Raw genomic sequence first — 16,326 nt, 5'->3', positions numbered from 1 at the left:
TTCCTAAAAAAGAGGTGGACACTACGGAAGTAAAGAACTATAGACCAATTTCATTATTAAATAATGATTATCAAAGCAGCAGAAAATATAAGATGATTGGACTCCTACCGATCTTGAAGCATGGGTACCCCCCACAAAAATTTATAATTTGGCAAAATACAGTGGTGCCCCGCAAGACGAATGCCTCGCAAGACGGAAAACCCGCTAGACGAAAGGGTTTTCAATTTTTGAGCTGCTTCGCAAGACGATTTTCCCTATGGGCTTGCTTTGTAAGACGAAAACGTCTTGCGAGTGTTCCGATTTTTTTTCGCCCCCCCTTTTTCTAAGCCGCTAATAGCCTTTTAGCCGCTAATCCGCTAAGCCTTTAATAGCCGTTTAGCCGCTAATAGCGCTAATCCGCTAAGCCGCTAATAGGGTTGCTTTGCAAGACAAAAAAACCGCTAGACGAAGAGACTCGCGGAACGGATTATTTCCGTCTTGCGAGGCACCACTGTAATTGGATTTGGATTTTATGATTTGTATTGGTATGATTTGGAAGAATTAATATGATTTGATTGATATGGTATATGGAAACTTAATAAAAATTATTTGGGGGAAAAAAGATAGTAAGATAGCTAAGTAAGGTTGAGCCACACAGTAAACCTCTGAATGAGCAATGATTTGAATGCAGACACCGCTGCTCCAAATCCCAACCATCCCTCTCAGATGACACATCTTCTGTACCCCGCTTACATGGAATTGTTCCTGCAAATCTGTGGGCACCCAACATTTCTGGCAGAATGCCCAAGCACAAACCACGTCCATTTTAAGAAACAAAGTATTAAGAAGCAAAAGATAAGGTAAGCAAGAGCTAGAGATTCTATTAAAAGTGGACATCAGGAAAGAATTCATAATAACCTCACATTGGCATCCTGGGCACAGTCAAAATCTTACCCTGGTTGTTATGGTCATCTAGATAATTTGGTGCAGAAAAGATTGTGATTAGGGATGGAAGGCCTGTAGTCTGGCTCTTTTTGTACATTCGGTACCTGGAAAAGTGAACAGAACATAGGCAGGCTTTTGCAAATACATAAAGACAACAAAGCTGCTGAACACAGCACCAGAATAGTGACTCTGAACTTACCCAGCATCCTGGACTTGATGTGCTCGAATCACAGATAACAAATTATTATTTTGCAAAAATTCACAAACTGCAGGGTAACTGAAAAAGAAGTTTTAAAAAGCAATATTAACACACGCTGAAGGCAGTCATCATCACATTTGTTTTCTGTCTTTTTCCCAAGAGGGATGAGGATATACAAGTTAGGAATATTCCACTTTTGCCCCAAATTATTCTAATCACCTTGCAAAGATAGGTTAGGTTGAAAGAATTGAAGATAGGTTGACTTGCCCCATTGTGGCTCAATAGGGATTTGAACCTACATCTCCACAGTCCAACTCCAACTTTCTACACAGCCTGAGGGAGGGTGAGGGCTACAACAAAACTTTTTTAAAAAAATAAAATTTAATGCTGGAGATGCGAACTTAGTACATATGCTGATTAACTGCCCGATAAGATCATTTTGGTGCGAGGCGAGGATATTTATAGCAAGAGTAATAAAAATAAATTGTTATTTAGGGGAACTGAATTTAATTCTAAATTATATTCCAGAAACATGGGAGATTTCAAGGGGTCAAAAAAATGGATGTACTGTGCTATATTAGAAGCAAAAAAACTTGTTTTGATGAAATGGAAGAGCCACAAAAAGATTCCATTGAGCACATGGATTGATAATATGGACATACGAACAAATTGCATGTCGTCGCAAAATAAGAAGGGATAAATATGAAGAAATCTGGAACAAATATTTAAGCGATAAGGCAGATAGTGGTGGGAAGTAGGGGAAGGAGAGAGAGGTGGGAAAATATTGATTAAAAAGGGGTAGTCATAGGTATATCAGTGTATTCAAATCTGAATTGTCAAATTGTGTTATTATTGTTATTATGGTTTTTGCTGTATGTGTCTTTTGCAGTTGATGTTTGTATTGAAAAAATTAGGGCTACAACAAAACTTGACTATTGTTAGGGCTGCTAAGCACCTAGAAATCAAACTAGCATTTATGGAAACTGGGAATTTGTGGTGATCCTGAGGCCATCCAAATAAACATTCAGAGGGACTTGTGAAGCAAATAACATTCAGATTCAAGATATATTGCTTTGCTAAATAAAACTTGCTTGGCAAGTTTTAAAGTTCTGATAAGTCCACACAAACTTGTTCTAGTATTTCTGAAATCCTTCAGGCACATCTTTGACCTTGTAAACAACTCAGAAAGCCACAAACGAATGGCTGTTCGGTTTTACATGAGGGAAAATTCATAGGGAATTCAGTAGTAATACATGTTGTATTTTTAAGACAGCAACAATCACAAGTGGGACAGAGTCCCACTCAAAGCCCTGGAACAGAGTGGTTTGAGCACAGCAACTGGGACTTCACACTACTACCTTTTCACTTAACCAAGGGTTGTGTTTGAAATGTTTCCTACCTGTAGAAATAGGAGCAACCTCGAACAGTGTTGTGGGTAAAACGTTCCAGTGTCTTCTCATTGCCATAATCCTTTAATGGATCAGACCACAGCAGGTCACGCATTGGACCAAAGGCTGGAGGCTCCTTAAACCTGTCTAACTGAAAGGCAAACACACAGAAAAGCCCCCCAAAAAGATAATTGATATAAACATACAGAATTAAGGGAACTCATTATTAAGAGCATGCCAAAATAAGGTGCATGAGAAAAAAACCTCATCTGTGCTAGATCAACATAGTATATGATGTCACATCTAAGAAACAAACATTGCCTATATGAGTGCTGATTTCTAAGCGTGGAAGACTTAGGAATAGGGAATCCACTTCCCCCCTCAAGATATAAGAAAATTTTAATCATTCAATCTCTGTAAGGATTAGAAGTTTCTCAAACTTGGGCCTCCATCTGCTTCCAGACTACAACTCCCACCATCCCTGGCCACTGGTTCTGCTAGCTAGGGATGATGGGAGTTGTAGTCCAAAAACAGCTGGAGACTCAAGTTTGAGAAACCCTGGATTAAAGGCAACACACATTTCTTTTTCCAACTGCTTAATTTGTCTTTGAAGGAGAACAAAGAAGTTCCAATCCAATCCAAATCTTTATGATGTTCATAAACCAGCATACACAAAGAAGTTCAACCCTCAGAGGCCTAGCAAGGTCAGGTGGTACCAAGTGCAATTTTTTTTTTGTCAAACCCCCTCCCCCATCGATGGCTCAGGGTAGGCTTGGGAGTCATGGCGTATGTCATGCCGAATGTCACCCCCCTCAGCGATGACACCCTGGGCGGTCTGCCCCCCATCTCCTCTGGCCTTGACCATGCTAATAAAAGGCGACATATATAATGCATAAATTAAAATGCACAAGCATCTGAGAAAGTCACGCTCATAGACACTGTCAAAGAAGTGGGGTTTGGGCATAACGAGGGCGGGAAGGCCGTGACTGTTAAAGTTTGTTCATGTTTATTGTGATTATTTCCCACCCCCACCCCCCACCCCAAAATCAGTACATTGAATTAGTGTGTATGCTTTAGTTGAGATTCTGGCTACAATAGAGTGTTGGACTAAATGACCCTCGGGGTCTCTTCCAATTCTATAATTCTACGAAGACCACAATTTTATTTAATTCGTCCTGAAAATTAAACCACCTCCCTGACTGTTTCTCCGCCCCCATGGAGCGATTCAGGGCTTGGCACTCTGCTTTCCCGAGTCCCTGCAAGTCTCCTTCTGCTACCTTCAGGAATCTCCCCGTTATGTGACACGCTTCTTTGCTTTATACATAGAAGGGGGGACGGGGACGGGACATAAGGCAGGCACCAGAAAATAACAGAACTGCATATATCTCACCAGGGCACGAAAAAGGGTGCATGGAGGAAAAATAACCAGAGAGTAAGCCTCAGCTTACCAGGAAGGAGGGTGAATGCCGCGAACGCACACAAGTTCCCTGTTGGCACCTTTCCTCTTTCGACCCAGTGGCGAAAAAAGCCGCTCGGGCACCTGGGGTGAGCCGCCCACGTGGCGGGGCAGGGCACACCATGGGGCCTCCGGAGTCTGCCTGCCTCCTCCCACTCAGCCGCCCTACAGCTGGGGGGAGGCAGCAGGCGGACCACTTGGGCAGAGCAGAGCCTGCATGTCGCTCCCAGGAGAGACGTGTGGCTCAGGCGTTCTGCAGGCCCCGCAGTGAGTGCCACCCAGGGCGGCCCGCCCCCACCGCCCCCCTTCCTCCACCACTGTCAACCCTACAGAACTTCAGCCTGGGATCAGAGAGAAGTGTACGTGTCTTTATGCCTGGCAGCCCCTTCAACAAGTCTTAAAGGTAAAGGTACCCCTGCCCGAGCGGGCCAGTCTTGACAGACTCTAGGGTTTGTGCGCCCATCTCACATCTATAGGCCGGGGGCCAGCGCTGTCCGGAGACACTTCCGGGTCACGTGGCCAGCGTGACAAAGCTGCATCTGGCGAGCCAGCGCAGCACACGGAACAAGTCTTAGGTAGCCTTAAAAGAAAAGGTGGTGGGGAAACATACCCTGGAGTGGAACCTTGTCAGAATGGGGACAGGTAAGCCTACAAGAAGACCCTAACTGGAACTACGATACCTGTGCTGTTTTATGGAGGGGAGGTGTGGAGGGAAAAGAAAGAGGCACCACTTACTTTCCTAATATCATCTAGACATGTGATTTCAGGAGACAGCCCTCCATGCACGCACAGAAACTGCTGGTTCAAAAGGGCAGCAAGAGGAAGACAGTCAAATGTATCCATGCATGCATCATACACCCGCTCAGAGTACTTGATTCGACCTGCAGGAAACAGAAGCAAGAGAACGGCAATGACTTGTGCAAACTATAAAAGATAAAAAATAAAAAGGCTCCCAGAAAACTGCCAGTCATCTGGACTTAAGAAATACAACTGCCTTGCCTCTTCCTCTCTCTAAGCCAGGACTTTTCCTCCTTTCCTGCTTCAGAGACTTTCCACACCAACATGTCTGCCAAGGAACTGCAGTACATCTCCTGTAGACTCCTTGTCCATTGCAGAAGATTCTTGGACATGTTCTATGGTGTACATGTAGTTCACATAGAATTGTAGCCATCTATGCTAGGGACGCGGGTGGCGCTGTGGGTTAAAGCCTCAGCGCCTAGGGCTTGCCGATCGAAAGGTCGGCAGTTCGAATCCCCGCGGCGGGGTGCGCTCCCGTCGTTCGGTCCCAGCGCCTGCCAACCTAGCAGTTCGAAAGCACCCCCGGGTGCAAGTAGATAAATAGGTACCGCTTACCAGCGGGAAGGTAAACGGCGTTCCGTGTGCTGCGCTGGCTCGCCAGATGCAGCTTTGTCACGCTGGCCACGTGACCCGGAAGTGTCTCCGGACAGCGCTGGCCCCCGGCCTATAGATGTGAGATGGGCGCACAAACCCCAGAGTCTGTCAAGACTGGCCCGTTCGGGCAGGGGTACCTTTACCTTTACCTTTATGCTAGGCTTCACCATAGAGTTGCTATATTTCAAACAGTGAATATCTAGACAGAAAACTGTATGTCCTGGAAATTTCGGACTCCGAACTGGGAGTGAACAACAGAACGTACTCTCTAGCACGGGTACCAACTTGAATAGAATATTGGGGGGGGGGCAGGTAAGCCCCACATAATCAATCAATCAATGATACAGCACACACACACCATTTGAATGGCAATGCCCATCAACTTGGGGGGGGGGTGCCTGGCCCCCTCAAACATTTTATTGGGTGGGCAAAGGGATCTTGACCCCTAAGTGTTAGCTCCTATGCTCTCTAGTCCTGCTTCTGCACATTGCAGGAGAAGATGGGACAAGCCATCTTCCAGGAAAACTTGCTTACCTGGACTGATTCTCCCACTGAGGAGAATCTGATGAGCTTCCAAGAAACAATTTCAAAACCACTGTCCTGAGCAAGGCTTTCCTGCAGAAAGCAACTATACATGGCAAGACTCTGGAAGTAGTTAGGGTTTCCTAGGCCTGCTCTAAGTTAGATATGTATTATACATCTTATATTATCTTTATACAACTGATTAGGTGAATTAGTATCTTTAAAATTTGTCATGAAAAGCAGCCCTTGCAAAGACTGCAAATTTATTTAAAACATTTAGACAAAGAGGCTTCCCAAGTGACTTACTAAAGTCAGTCCAGACACCAGTTATTCAACTTACAGCTCTTATAACACAAATCAATATACTGGTAGGGTTGCCATACGTCTGGAAATTCCTGAACACATCTGGAATACTGCAGTCGAAAGCAGTGTCCATGTGGAAATCACAAAAAGGTCTGGGAAAATCCAGACGTATGGCAACCCACGTTGGCAGTGCAATTTTTGGAGATTAAAGATAGCTCAAATGCTTCTCTCTTTTTTTGCGAATTTGCCAAAAAAGCTCAACAACTTTTTTGTCTCGATTTTCACTGTTTGAAATATATATTGGTATCATAAATAGTGTTAAAAGTGTTGTTTACTCTCTTCTGTAGATTATAAGACCCAGAAAGGCAACTAAAGCCAAGGGCAGCTTTCAAAACAAAGAAAGATTTCTTCCCATAAAGTACCTGGCTAATCAACATAATGTATATATTAAAGTTTGTATATACCATATTTTTCGCTCTATAACACGCACCCGACCATAACACACACGCAGTTTTTAGAGGAGGAAAATCCGTAGGCATGCCACCCGTAGGCATTCCCTCCATAACACGCACAGACATTTCCCCTTACTTTCTAGGAGGAAAAAAGTGAGTGTTATGGTGCAAAAAATACGGTACTCTAGAAGCATAATGATGACCGACAATACAAATCCAGATACCTGGGCTTGTATCTTTTGGTTATGGCATCATCCTTTTAGAAAATGCACTACTTCTTGAAAATTAAGCTTCTGAAGGATTAAAATAAGAATATGGACTATCTTTACAATTACTTCCAAAACATGAGGCTCTCTTGCACATATGGCCACTGTACTTCCAGCTTTTCCTGGAATAAGGCAAACTGTACATGGACTGGGTAAAAGCTAAAAGCAAACATGCACCTCAGATGTGGCGTGGTATTAGGAGAGAGAAGGGAGAACAAACAAGTACAAGAAATATGAACAAGACGTTCTACACAACAGCTGTTGATCTGTCTGCCAGTTGCCCCTTCCTGTTTCCTTTTCCAGGAGCTGATGGGAGCCTGGAGCCGAAAGGAGCAGGGAAGTTCAAACAGGGGAACTTGTGTTCCAAGGCAGAAAGGGCAAATGTGATAAGGAGGTACAAGGCAAGTAATGGATGACAGAGAAAAGGGATATACTGTTGTGGGAGGATGAGGGCCTTAAATGTAGAGTCTCAGAGTTTAAAGTTGATACGGACAGTCAGAGAACCAGCACAACATATTTAATGAGAAGAGGAACTGTAATGAAGGGAGAAAAACTAACTTTTAGCACTGACATTCTGAAACTGAGAAGCAAAGTGACCAGTCTCCCCTCTGCACCATCACCATTCAGTCTATAAAAAACTAACAAAGGTCTGCCCATTTAACTTCACACACACTTACATGAGGTGATTGGGTTTCACTCAATCTGTGTTAAAAAGGGAAAGCCCTCAATTTCCATCCAACTCTGATTCCAGCTGCACAAATTGGAACTGAAAGCTCTTGGCTATAATTACAGCATGTTGGATCCCTAAATTGATGGGAGTGGGAGGGACAACTTGCATGGAGTCAGACTGCTGGGGAGACAGTGCCATAGGAACAGTGCTCACAGCCTCTCTGCTCTGTGGAATTTAAAACTCCCCTTCCATGCATATTGAAGGAGAGGAGGGCAAGGACATACTGGATGCTTTCACACCAACATCCATAGCTTTTCCTAACCAGATGCACAGCCTACCCCAGTCATCCCATACTTACATTCTTGTTTAAAGGTGAAGTATTCTGTGAGGTGCCTGCACTCGTGGTTCCCTCGGAGCAGGAAAAGTGTTTTGGGGTGGTTTATCTTTAAACTCCATAAATACAGCACACACTACAAGAGAGTGATTGAAGGCAGCATATTAGAAAATTCATTTGCAGAGAATTGCACTTTGGAACTTTCTGGAAATAAGCCCAAGGAGCTGGATTTCCAGAAAGGAAGAAAGCTCGATTCCACAAGGTCCTGCTGCAAAGAGCTCACAGTGGAAACATAGAAAGCTGCCTTATACTGGTCAGACATTTTGTCCATCTTGCCAGGTAGACTTACCTGTGTCTCAGAGATAGGTCCTTCATATCACTGGCTACCTGATCCTTCTAACTGGAGACACCAGGGACTGAAACAAGGACCTTCAATATCCAACTGCATGGCCAACTTTTTTGGCAAGTGTGCCAACATGAGATCATAAAATCACAGTATTGTAGAGTTGGAAAGGACCACGAGGGTCATCTAGCCCACCCTCCTGCAATGCACAAATATTTTGCCCAGTGTGGGGCTTGAAACCCTGACCCTGAGATTGAGAGTCTAATGTTCTGCCAACTAAGCTATAACAGTGTCCTCCTAAGTCAGCTTTGCCTCTAGCTCCAGCCCATGCAGATTTGCCCCCACCTCCAATATCCTGGGGTGGCCTGTCCACTGAGCCAGCAAGTTGGCACACCAGTGCAGCACAGGAGTGGCAAGCAGGACTGCCAAAGCCAAGTCCAGCGATCCTCCTCCCCAGGTAGGCCACAAACTCTTGCTGCCTCTGCTAACTTGTGGCATCCATGCTTCAGGGAGGACATCCAACACATACTTTTATTTTTTTTAAAAAAAAATATTTTTATTACTTTTTTCCAGATAGATATCAGTACAAAGAAACAAGAAAAACAAGAAAAGAAAGAAAAAGAAAAAAGAAAAACTGATTTTTCCAAAGCTTGTTTCAATCCTCCAACGGACTTCCCCACATCTCCCGCACAATGCAATCTTTATAATAAATTTGTCTGCAAATTATAACCTTGTTTCAAGTGTTTCTTTTATACTTTCAATTGCCTTTTAAGTTTAAATTACTTATTATCCAATTACTCTATAAACACATATATTATCCTTATTTAAACATTTAAACATTGGTTCTTTCATTAATGTTGTCTAATTTCAATATCATCAACTCTCATTGCTGGAGCTAACCTTTCCAAATCATGCGAATTTTTATAGTTCATATAACTTATAGAATTTTTGCAAATAGTCCTTAAATTTTTTCCAGTCCTCCTCAGTTGTTTCTTCTCCCAAATCTCGGATTCTGGCAGTCATCTCGGCCAATTCCATATAGTCCATCAGTTGCGTTTGCCACTCTTCCAGTGTGGGCAAATCTTGAGTCTTCCAATATTTGGCGATAAGGATTCTTGCTGCTGTAGTTGCATACATAAAAAATGTTCTATCCTTCTTTAACACCCCTTGGCCGACAATGCCCAAGAGGAAGGCCTCCGGTTTCTTAGGAAAGGTGTACTTAAACACCTTTTTTAACTCATTGTAGATCATTTCCCAGAAGGCCTTCACTCTTGGACAAGTCCACCAAAGGTGAAAGAATGTCCCTTCAGCCTCCTTACATTTCCAACATTTGTTATCAGACAGATGATATATCTTAGCAAGCTTGACTGGGGTCATGTACCACCTGTATATCATTTTCATAATGTTTTCTTTCAGGGCATTACATGCTGTAAATCTCATACCGGTGGTCCATAACCTTTCCCAGTCTTCAAACATAATATTGTACCCAATGTCTTGAGCCAACTTTATCATGGCTGATTTAACTGTCTCATCCTGGGTATTCCATTTAAGCAGCAAGTTATACATTCTCGATAATACCTTGGTCTTTGGTTCTAACAGCTCTGTTTCAAGTTTCGATTTTTCCACCTGGAATCCTGTTTTTTTATCCAACTTAAAAACCTCATTAATTTGGGCATAATGAAACCAATCTTGCACCTTATCCTTTAATTTTTCATAGCTCTGCAATCTCCAATTACCTCCAATGTTTTCTATTATTTCCCAATATTTCGGCCAACTGGCCTCCATATTGGGTTTTTTCCGGGCCTTGGCCTCAACTGGTGATAACCACCTCGGAGTCTTACTTTCAAGTAAGTCCTTATATTTTGTCCAGACCATAAATATTGCTTTCCTGACAATATGGTTTTTAAACATTTTGTGTGTTTTAACCTTGTCATACCACAAAAACGCATGCCATCCTAACGAATTATTGAAACCTTCCAGATCTAGGACATCAGTGTTCTCTAACAGAATCCAATCTTTCACCCAGCAGAAGGCTGCAGCTTCATAGTATAACCTTAAGTCTGGCAGGGCAAACCCCCCTCTTTCTTTTGCATCAGTTAGTATTTTAAACTTTATTCGGGGCTTTTTGCCCTGCCAGACAAACTTTGAAATATCCTTCTGCCACTTTCCAAAACATTCCACTCTGTCCACGAGCTGTAAGGTTTGAAACAAAAACAGCATTTTTGGCAAAACGTTCATCTTTATAGCTGCGATTCGGCCTAACAAGGAAAGTTTCAGTCTTGACCAAATTTCTAGATCTTTGTTCACTTCCGACCAACATTTTTCATAGTTGTCTTTAAATAAATTCAAATTTTTGGAAGACAAGTTGACCCCCAGGTATTTCACTTTTTTAACCACATTCAATTCTGTTTCCCTCTGAAACCCATCTGTTTCTAAAGATGTTAAATTCTTTCCCAGTACCTTGGTTTTTTGTTTATTCAACTTAAATCCCGCCACCCGACCAAATTCTTGAATCAGTTCTAAAACTCTTTTTGTACTAGATTCTGGCTCCTGTAATGTTAAGACCAGGTCATCTGCAAAAGCTTTCAGTTTGTATTGTTTCGCTCCGACCCGTATTCCTTGTACCTGCTGGTCCCTCCTAATCATGTTCAGCAACACCTCCAGGACTGAGATAAATAATAAAGGGGAAAGGGGGCACCCCTGCCGTGTTCCTTTTTCAATATGAAACTCTTCTGTCACCACATTGTTCACTATCAACTTAGCTTTTTGTTCTGAATAAATTGCTTCTATTCCATTTTCAAACCCCCGTCCCACTCCCATCCCTTCCAAGTTTTTCTTCATAAATTTCCAAGAAATGTTGTCAAAAGCCTTCTCCGCATCAATAAAGATTAACACTGCTTTAGTGTTAATATTTGTTTGTAAAAGTTCCAGAATATCGATAATATTCCTAGTGTTGTCAAACAAATGTCTACCTGGGAGAAAGCCTGCTTGGTCCTTATGAATTACTTCATTTAGTACCTTTTTAAGTCTACTTGCCCCAACACATACTTTTAAAAACAAACAAAGAATGCTCTTGTTGTTGTTGTTTAGTCGTTTAGTCATGTCCGCCTCTTGGTGACCCCCTGGACCAGAGCACGCCAGGCACTTCTGTCTTCCACTGCCTCCCACAGTTTGGTCAAACTCATGCTAGTAGCTTCAAGAACACTATCCAACCATCTCGTCCTCTGTCGTCCCCTTCTCCTTGTGCCCTCCATCTTTCCCAACATCAGGGTCTTTTCCAGGGAGTCTTCTCTTCTCATGAGGTGGCCAAAGTATTGGAGCCTCAGCTTCAGGATCTGTCCTTCCAGTGAGCACTCAGGGCTGATTTCCTTCAGAATGGATAGGTTTGATCTTCTTGCAGTCCATGGGACTCTCAAGAGTCTCCTCCAGCACCAGAATTCAAAAGCATCAATTATTCGGCGATCAGCCTTCTTTATGGTCCAACTCTCACTTCCATACATCACTACTGGGAAAACCATAGCTTTTACTATACGGACCTTTGTTGGCAAGGTGATGTCTCTACTTTTTAAGATGCTGTCTAGGTTTGTCATTGCTTTCCTCCCAAGAAGCAGGCGCCTCTTAATTTCGTGGCTGCTGTCACCATCTGCAGTTATCATGGAGCCCAAGAAAGTAAAATCTCTCACTACCTCCATTTCTTCCCCTTCTATTTGCCAGGAGGTGATGGGACCAGTGGCCATGATCTTCGTTTTTTTGATGTTGAGCTTCAGACCATATTTTGCGCTCTCCTCTTTCACCCTCAATAAAAGGTTCTTTAATTCCTCCTCACTTTCTGCCATCAAGGTTGTGTCATCTGCATATCTGAGGTTGTTGATATTTCTTCCGGCAATCTTAATTCCGGCTTGGGATTCATCCAGCCCAGCCTTTCGCATGATGAATTCTGCATATAAGTTAAATAAGCAGGGAGACAATATACAGCCTTGTCGTACTCCTTTCCCAATTTGGAACCAATCTGTTGTTCCATATCCAGTTCTAACTGTAGCTTCTTGTCCCACATAGAGATTTCTCAGGAGACAGATGAGGTGATCAGGCACTCCCATTTCTTTAAGAACTTCCCATAGTTTGCTGTGGTCGACACAAAGGCTTTTGCATAGTCAATGAAGCAGAAGTAGATGTCTTTCTGGAACTCTCTAGCTTTCTCCATAATCCAGCGCATGTTTGCAATTTGGTCTCTGGTTTATTATGGTAATCTCTGAACGAAATGTTTCTTTCATATCTCCAATTTTCTTGATCAGATCTTTGGTTCTTCCCATTCTGTTGTTTTCTTCTATTTATTTGCATTGCTCATTTAAGAAGGCCTTCTTGTCTCTCCTTGCTATTTTTTGGAAATCTGCATTCAATTTCCTGTATGTTTCTCTATCTTCCTCGCATTTTGCTTGCCTTCTCTCCCCCGCTATTTCTAAGGCATCATTGGACAGCCACTTTGCTTTTTTGCATTTCCTTTTCATTGGAATGGTTTTCGTTGCTGCCTCCTGTATAATGTTGCAAGCCTCCATCCATAGTTCTTCAGGCACTCTGTCCAGCAAATCTAAATCCTTAAACCTGTTCCTCACTTCCACTGTGTATTCATAAGGGATTTGATTTAGATTGTATCTTACCGGCCCAGTGGTTTTTCCTACTTTCTTCAGTTTAAGCTTGAATTTTGCTATAAGAAGCTGATGATCTGAGCCACAGTCAGCTCCAGGTCTTGTTTTTGCTGACTGTATAGAGCTTCTCCTTCTTTGGCTGCAGAGAATATAATCAATCTGATTACGATGCTGCCCATCTGGGGATGTCCATGTGTAGAGTCGTCTCTTGTGTTGTTGGAAAAGAGTGTTTGTGATGACCAGCTTGTTCTCTTGGCAGAACTCTATTAGCCTTTGCCCTGCTTCATTTTGCTCTTTTTCCTTAATTTTATAACCAAAATCCAAAAACTTCTTCCTTTAAAAGTTCACTTCTATTATACATCTAGGAAGTAAAGGTGTAAAAACCCAATTTTGTAGAGGAATGGACAAAAGCTGCTGGAATTCTTGAGCAACATCTCTTTAGAATCAAACATAGCTGCAAACAATGACCCACAGATTTTTCTTCTCTGTCATAACTCTTAGAATGCAGACACCAATGCAGATAAAGAGTACAGGCAACTTTTGGGTAATGGTAAACGAAAGATAGGTGGGTTCTGATGATCAAGTTTAACAGACCCTCTAAAGAAAGAAAGAAAGAAAGAAAGAAAGAAAGAAAGAAAGGGCATGCAGCTTCATTAAAGGACTGGAAGCAGGAATGGCCACTTGGCTCCTCTTATAATCAGAGATGGGGTTCTCTCTGTATGGACTACAGTCCACATTCAGACCCTCCATTGGTCCCTATTTTCCAGGGACAGTCCCAGATTTACAGAAGCCATCCTGGTTTCTGATTTGATCCCAGGATATCCTGCTTTTCCTTAGGACATTCCAATTTTCATTGGAGAAATGTTGGAGGGTATAGAGTTATGCGATTCCTGAGCTAAGGAGATAAGTAACTACACATCCTTTAGAAGATATCTGAAGGCAGCGAAGATTTTTAATGTTTAATGTTTTATTGTGTTTTTATATATGTTGGAAGCCACCCAGAGTGGTTGGGGCAACCCAGTCAGGTGGGTGGTGTATAAATAATGAAATAATAATAATAATAATTGAATAGGATGTCCCTGTTGGAGGCTATGCACATCATGGGGCTGCTCTGTTTTAGACAGATTAATGGAGAAGATGAATTCTGAAAGCTAGGGTTCCAGGGACTTCGAGGACAAAACACAGGCAGAAACAGGAAAGGGGAAAAGTGTCTTACACTTCCTCCAAAATAGTGGAGAGGTCCTTCTTTGGCCATGTTTTGAATGGGAAAGGGGCAACAGTGTTTACAGACCAGATTTCCTGTTTAATTTTGAAGCTTTAATGATCTCACTTTAGAGTAGTAACCTTGGCTCACAGAAGACAAAATAAAACACAGGATTCCATTGATGCAGCGATTTAGGGGCATCATGTCCCCCTGCTCTGCAAAAAAGTAGAAATGAGTGCACAGTGCTTTTTTGAGCCAGAGCACAGTGGACACTGCGAGAGCCTTGACCTGCTGTCACCACTCCTATCCAGGTTTCCACACACCCTCGCCTTGCTCCACTTTGCTGCCTGCCTCCCTCCCTCTCTGGCTTCCTCCTCCTCCCATTTATTTATTTATTTATTTATTTATTTAGGTTTGGTTTTGGTTTTGGTTTCCTTCCTGTGAGGTGCTTGTGAGACGTTCTGCTCTAGGTTCAACTACCCCTTTGTCCTCCCCTCCCTCCTATTTTATTCCCCCACTTTCTATGCTTCCCCTTCTCTTTCCGCCTCCCTCAGAGGTTGGCTGGCTCCAGCCAGGTGGCCTCTGCCCACTCCCCTCTGCTGATGGCACCACTGAACACAGATCACTGCAAGGGGTAGAAGTGGCTATACTATTTCTGTCCAGGAGGAGTCATATTGATGGAAAGCCACAGATATCACTTGGGCATTCAAAGACAGAGCCAGATCTAATAATATGTCCAAGCTGCAAATCTGATGTTTTGGAAGGGTAGGGGTGGGCAATCCAAAACAGGCTGAAAAATACATCCCAGCTTCATTGAACTACCTGCAACAGAATATCTGCAGTCAGCTGCCTTGGCCACTGGGTAAGATGCTTCATTTGTAAGTTGTATGTCTATGTTTAGTACTGGCTATGAAGTAGACAATACTAGATTATATGGACCAATGATCTGACTAAGCATAAAGCACTTAATACACTCATATAAGTTCAGAACAATATACATGCCAACAGAGTTGATTGTTAAGCCAAACAAAGGCAGAGACGCTGGTCCAAGGCCACCGAGAGAGGTTCATGGCCAAGAGGGATTTGAACCTGAGTCCTCCAGAGCATGATACTCTACTATAAATGTTCATAGCAGTGCAGGTAACTCCTTCACATTGACAGCACTGGTCTTGCCCCTCCCTCCCTCCCAGCTCTGCATCCTGCTTCCTGGATGCCTGCATCAGGGTGCAATTATAAAAATTACATCCTGTTTTATTTTGTTTGGTCATTAACATCAACTGCTCAGGCAGATGCTCCCTAATATCCCCAACCCAGTTGTACAAACTCAAACTGCGATATACAAGGCCCATGAAAGCTCTCTCTCTCACACACCACCCATGTTGCAAAGTGGAACAAGCAACAGCAGGAGCCAAGTATAACAGAAACTCTTGAAGATCTGTGATGAGAGATCATGCCTGTCCACAAAAATGAGGTTCTTCCATATCTGAGATTGCCCCAGCTAGTTTCTTTTCTTTCTTTCTTTAAGGCAGTTAGGTCCTGTTATTACAAGCCTTGACAAAAACCGTAAATACTTAGGTAATGTTGCCTTGTATTTGCCAATACATTTTCTCTCTTCCAAGCCTACTGTCTGGCTTCCATCTCAATATTAGAAGCCAGTGCTAAACACACCTAAGCAGAAAATCTTTCATTCAAGGCAGAGAGAAGTTATTTTGCAGGATGCAGGAGGAAAAGGCTTATCTCCATGCACAGAAGTGAAGTAAAGCTTCTCAATTCCATTTTATCAAGTGACATTTGGAGCAGCCCCCGCGTGTACTAATCAAAGCCCACCTTGCTTTGTGAAAGATGAATACCTGCTTGGTAGAAAAGGAACAAGCCTTTCACAGCTCTCTCTCCATTCTGGGCTGGGGGGGAGGAGGAGGGCCAAGAATAGCATGAAAGGGCCGCATGCTGACAGTGTACAAAGGATGGCGATTTCAAGCAACTCCCAAGGATTCCAAATACTAGTTTGTGCAGCATGTCCCTGTAATATTTCCTTGTACCATACTGCATATAATTTCCAAGTGGCACTTCAAACAATAATCTCAGCACAATCATCTCCACCCTCTCCACAAATCCCAACAGCTCAGCACCATTTTATCTCCCTCACCACCACCACCCCAAAGTTCCTAGCAGCTCATTAAAGCCACATTCTCTCACTAGTGGGAACATGATCTAAATAGCCTGTAAACAC

General features: G+C 42.9%; 1 long non-coding RNA gene across 1 annotated transcript; it reads right to left on the bottom strand.

Annotated features, from left to right (window-relative positions):
- Positions 1 to 1,013: 1,013 nt before the first annotated feature.
- Positions 1,014 to 8,069, bottom strand: LOC309538098. Its single transcript, XR_014222105.1, has 5 exons — positions 7,931 to 8,069; positions 4,703 to 4,848; positions 2,523 to 2,662; positions 1,124 to 1,201; positions 1,014 to 1,028 (listed from the first exon to the last, which is right to left on the bottom strand). It is a non-coding gene; the product is annotated as an uncharacterized lncRNA (long non-coding RNA).
- Between the last annotated feature and the right edge of the window lie 8,257 nt (positions 8,070 to 16,326).

The sequence above is a fragment of the Podarcis vaucheri genome, assembly GCF_965113315.1.
Source record: "Podarcis vaucheri genome assembly, chromosome: 7".
Taxonomy (NCBI): Eukaryota; Metazoa; Chordata; class Lepidosauria; order Squamata; family Lacertidae; genus Podarcis; species Podarcis vaucheri.
The sequence above is the reverse complement of the archived record's forward strand: the minus strand, read 5'-3'. Positions and strand labels throughout refer to the sequence as shown.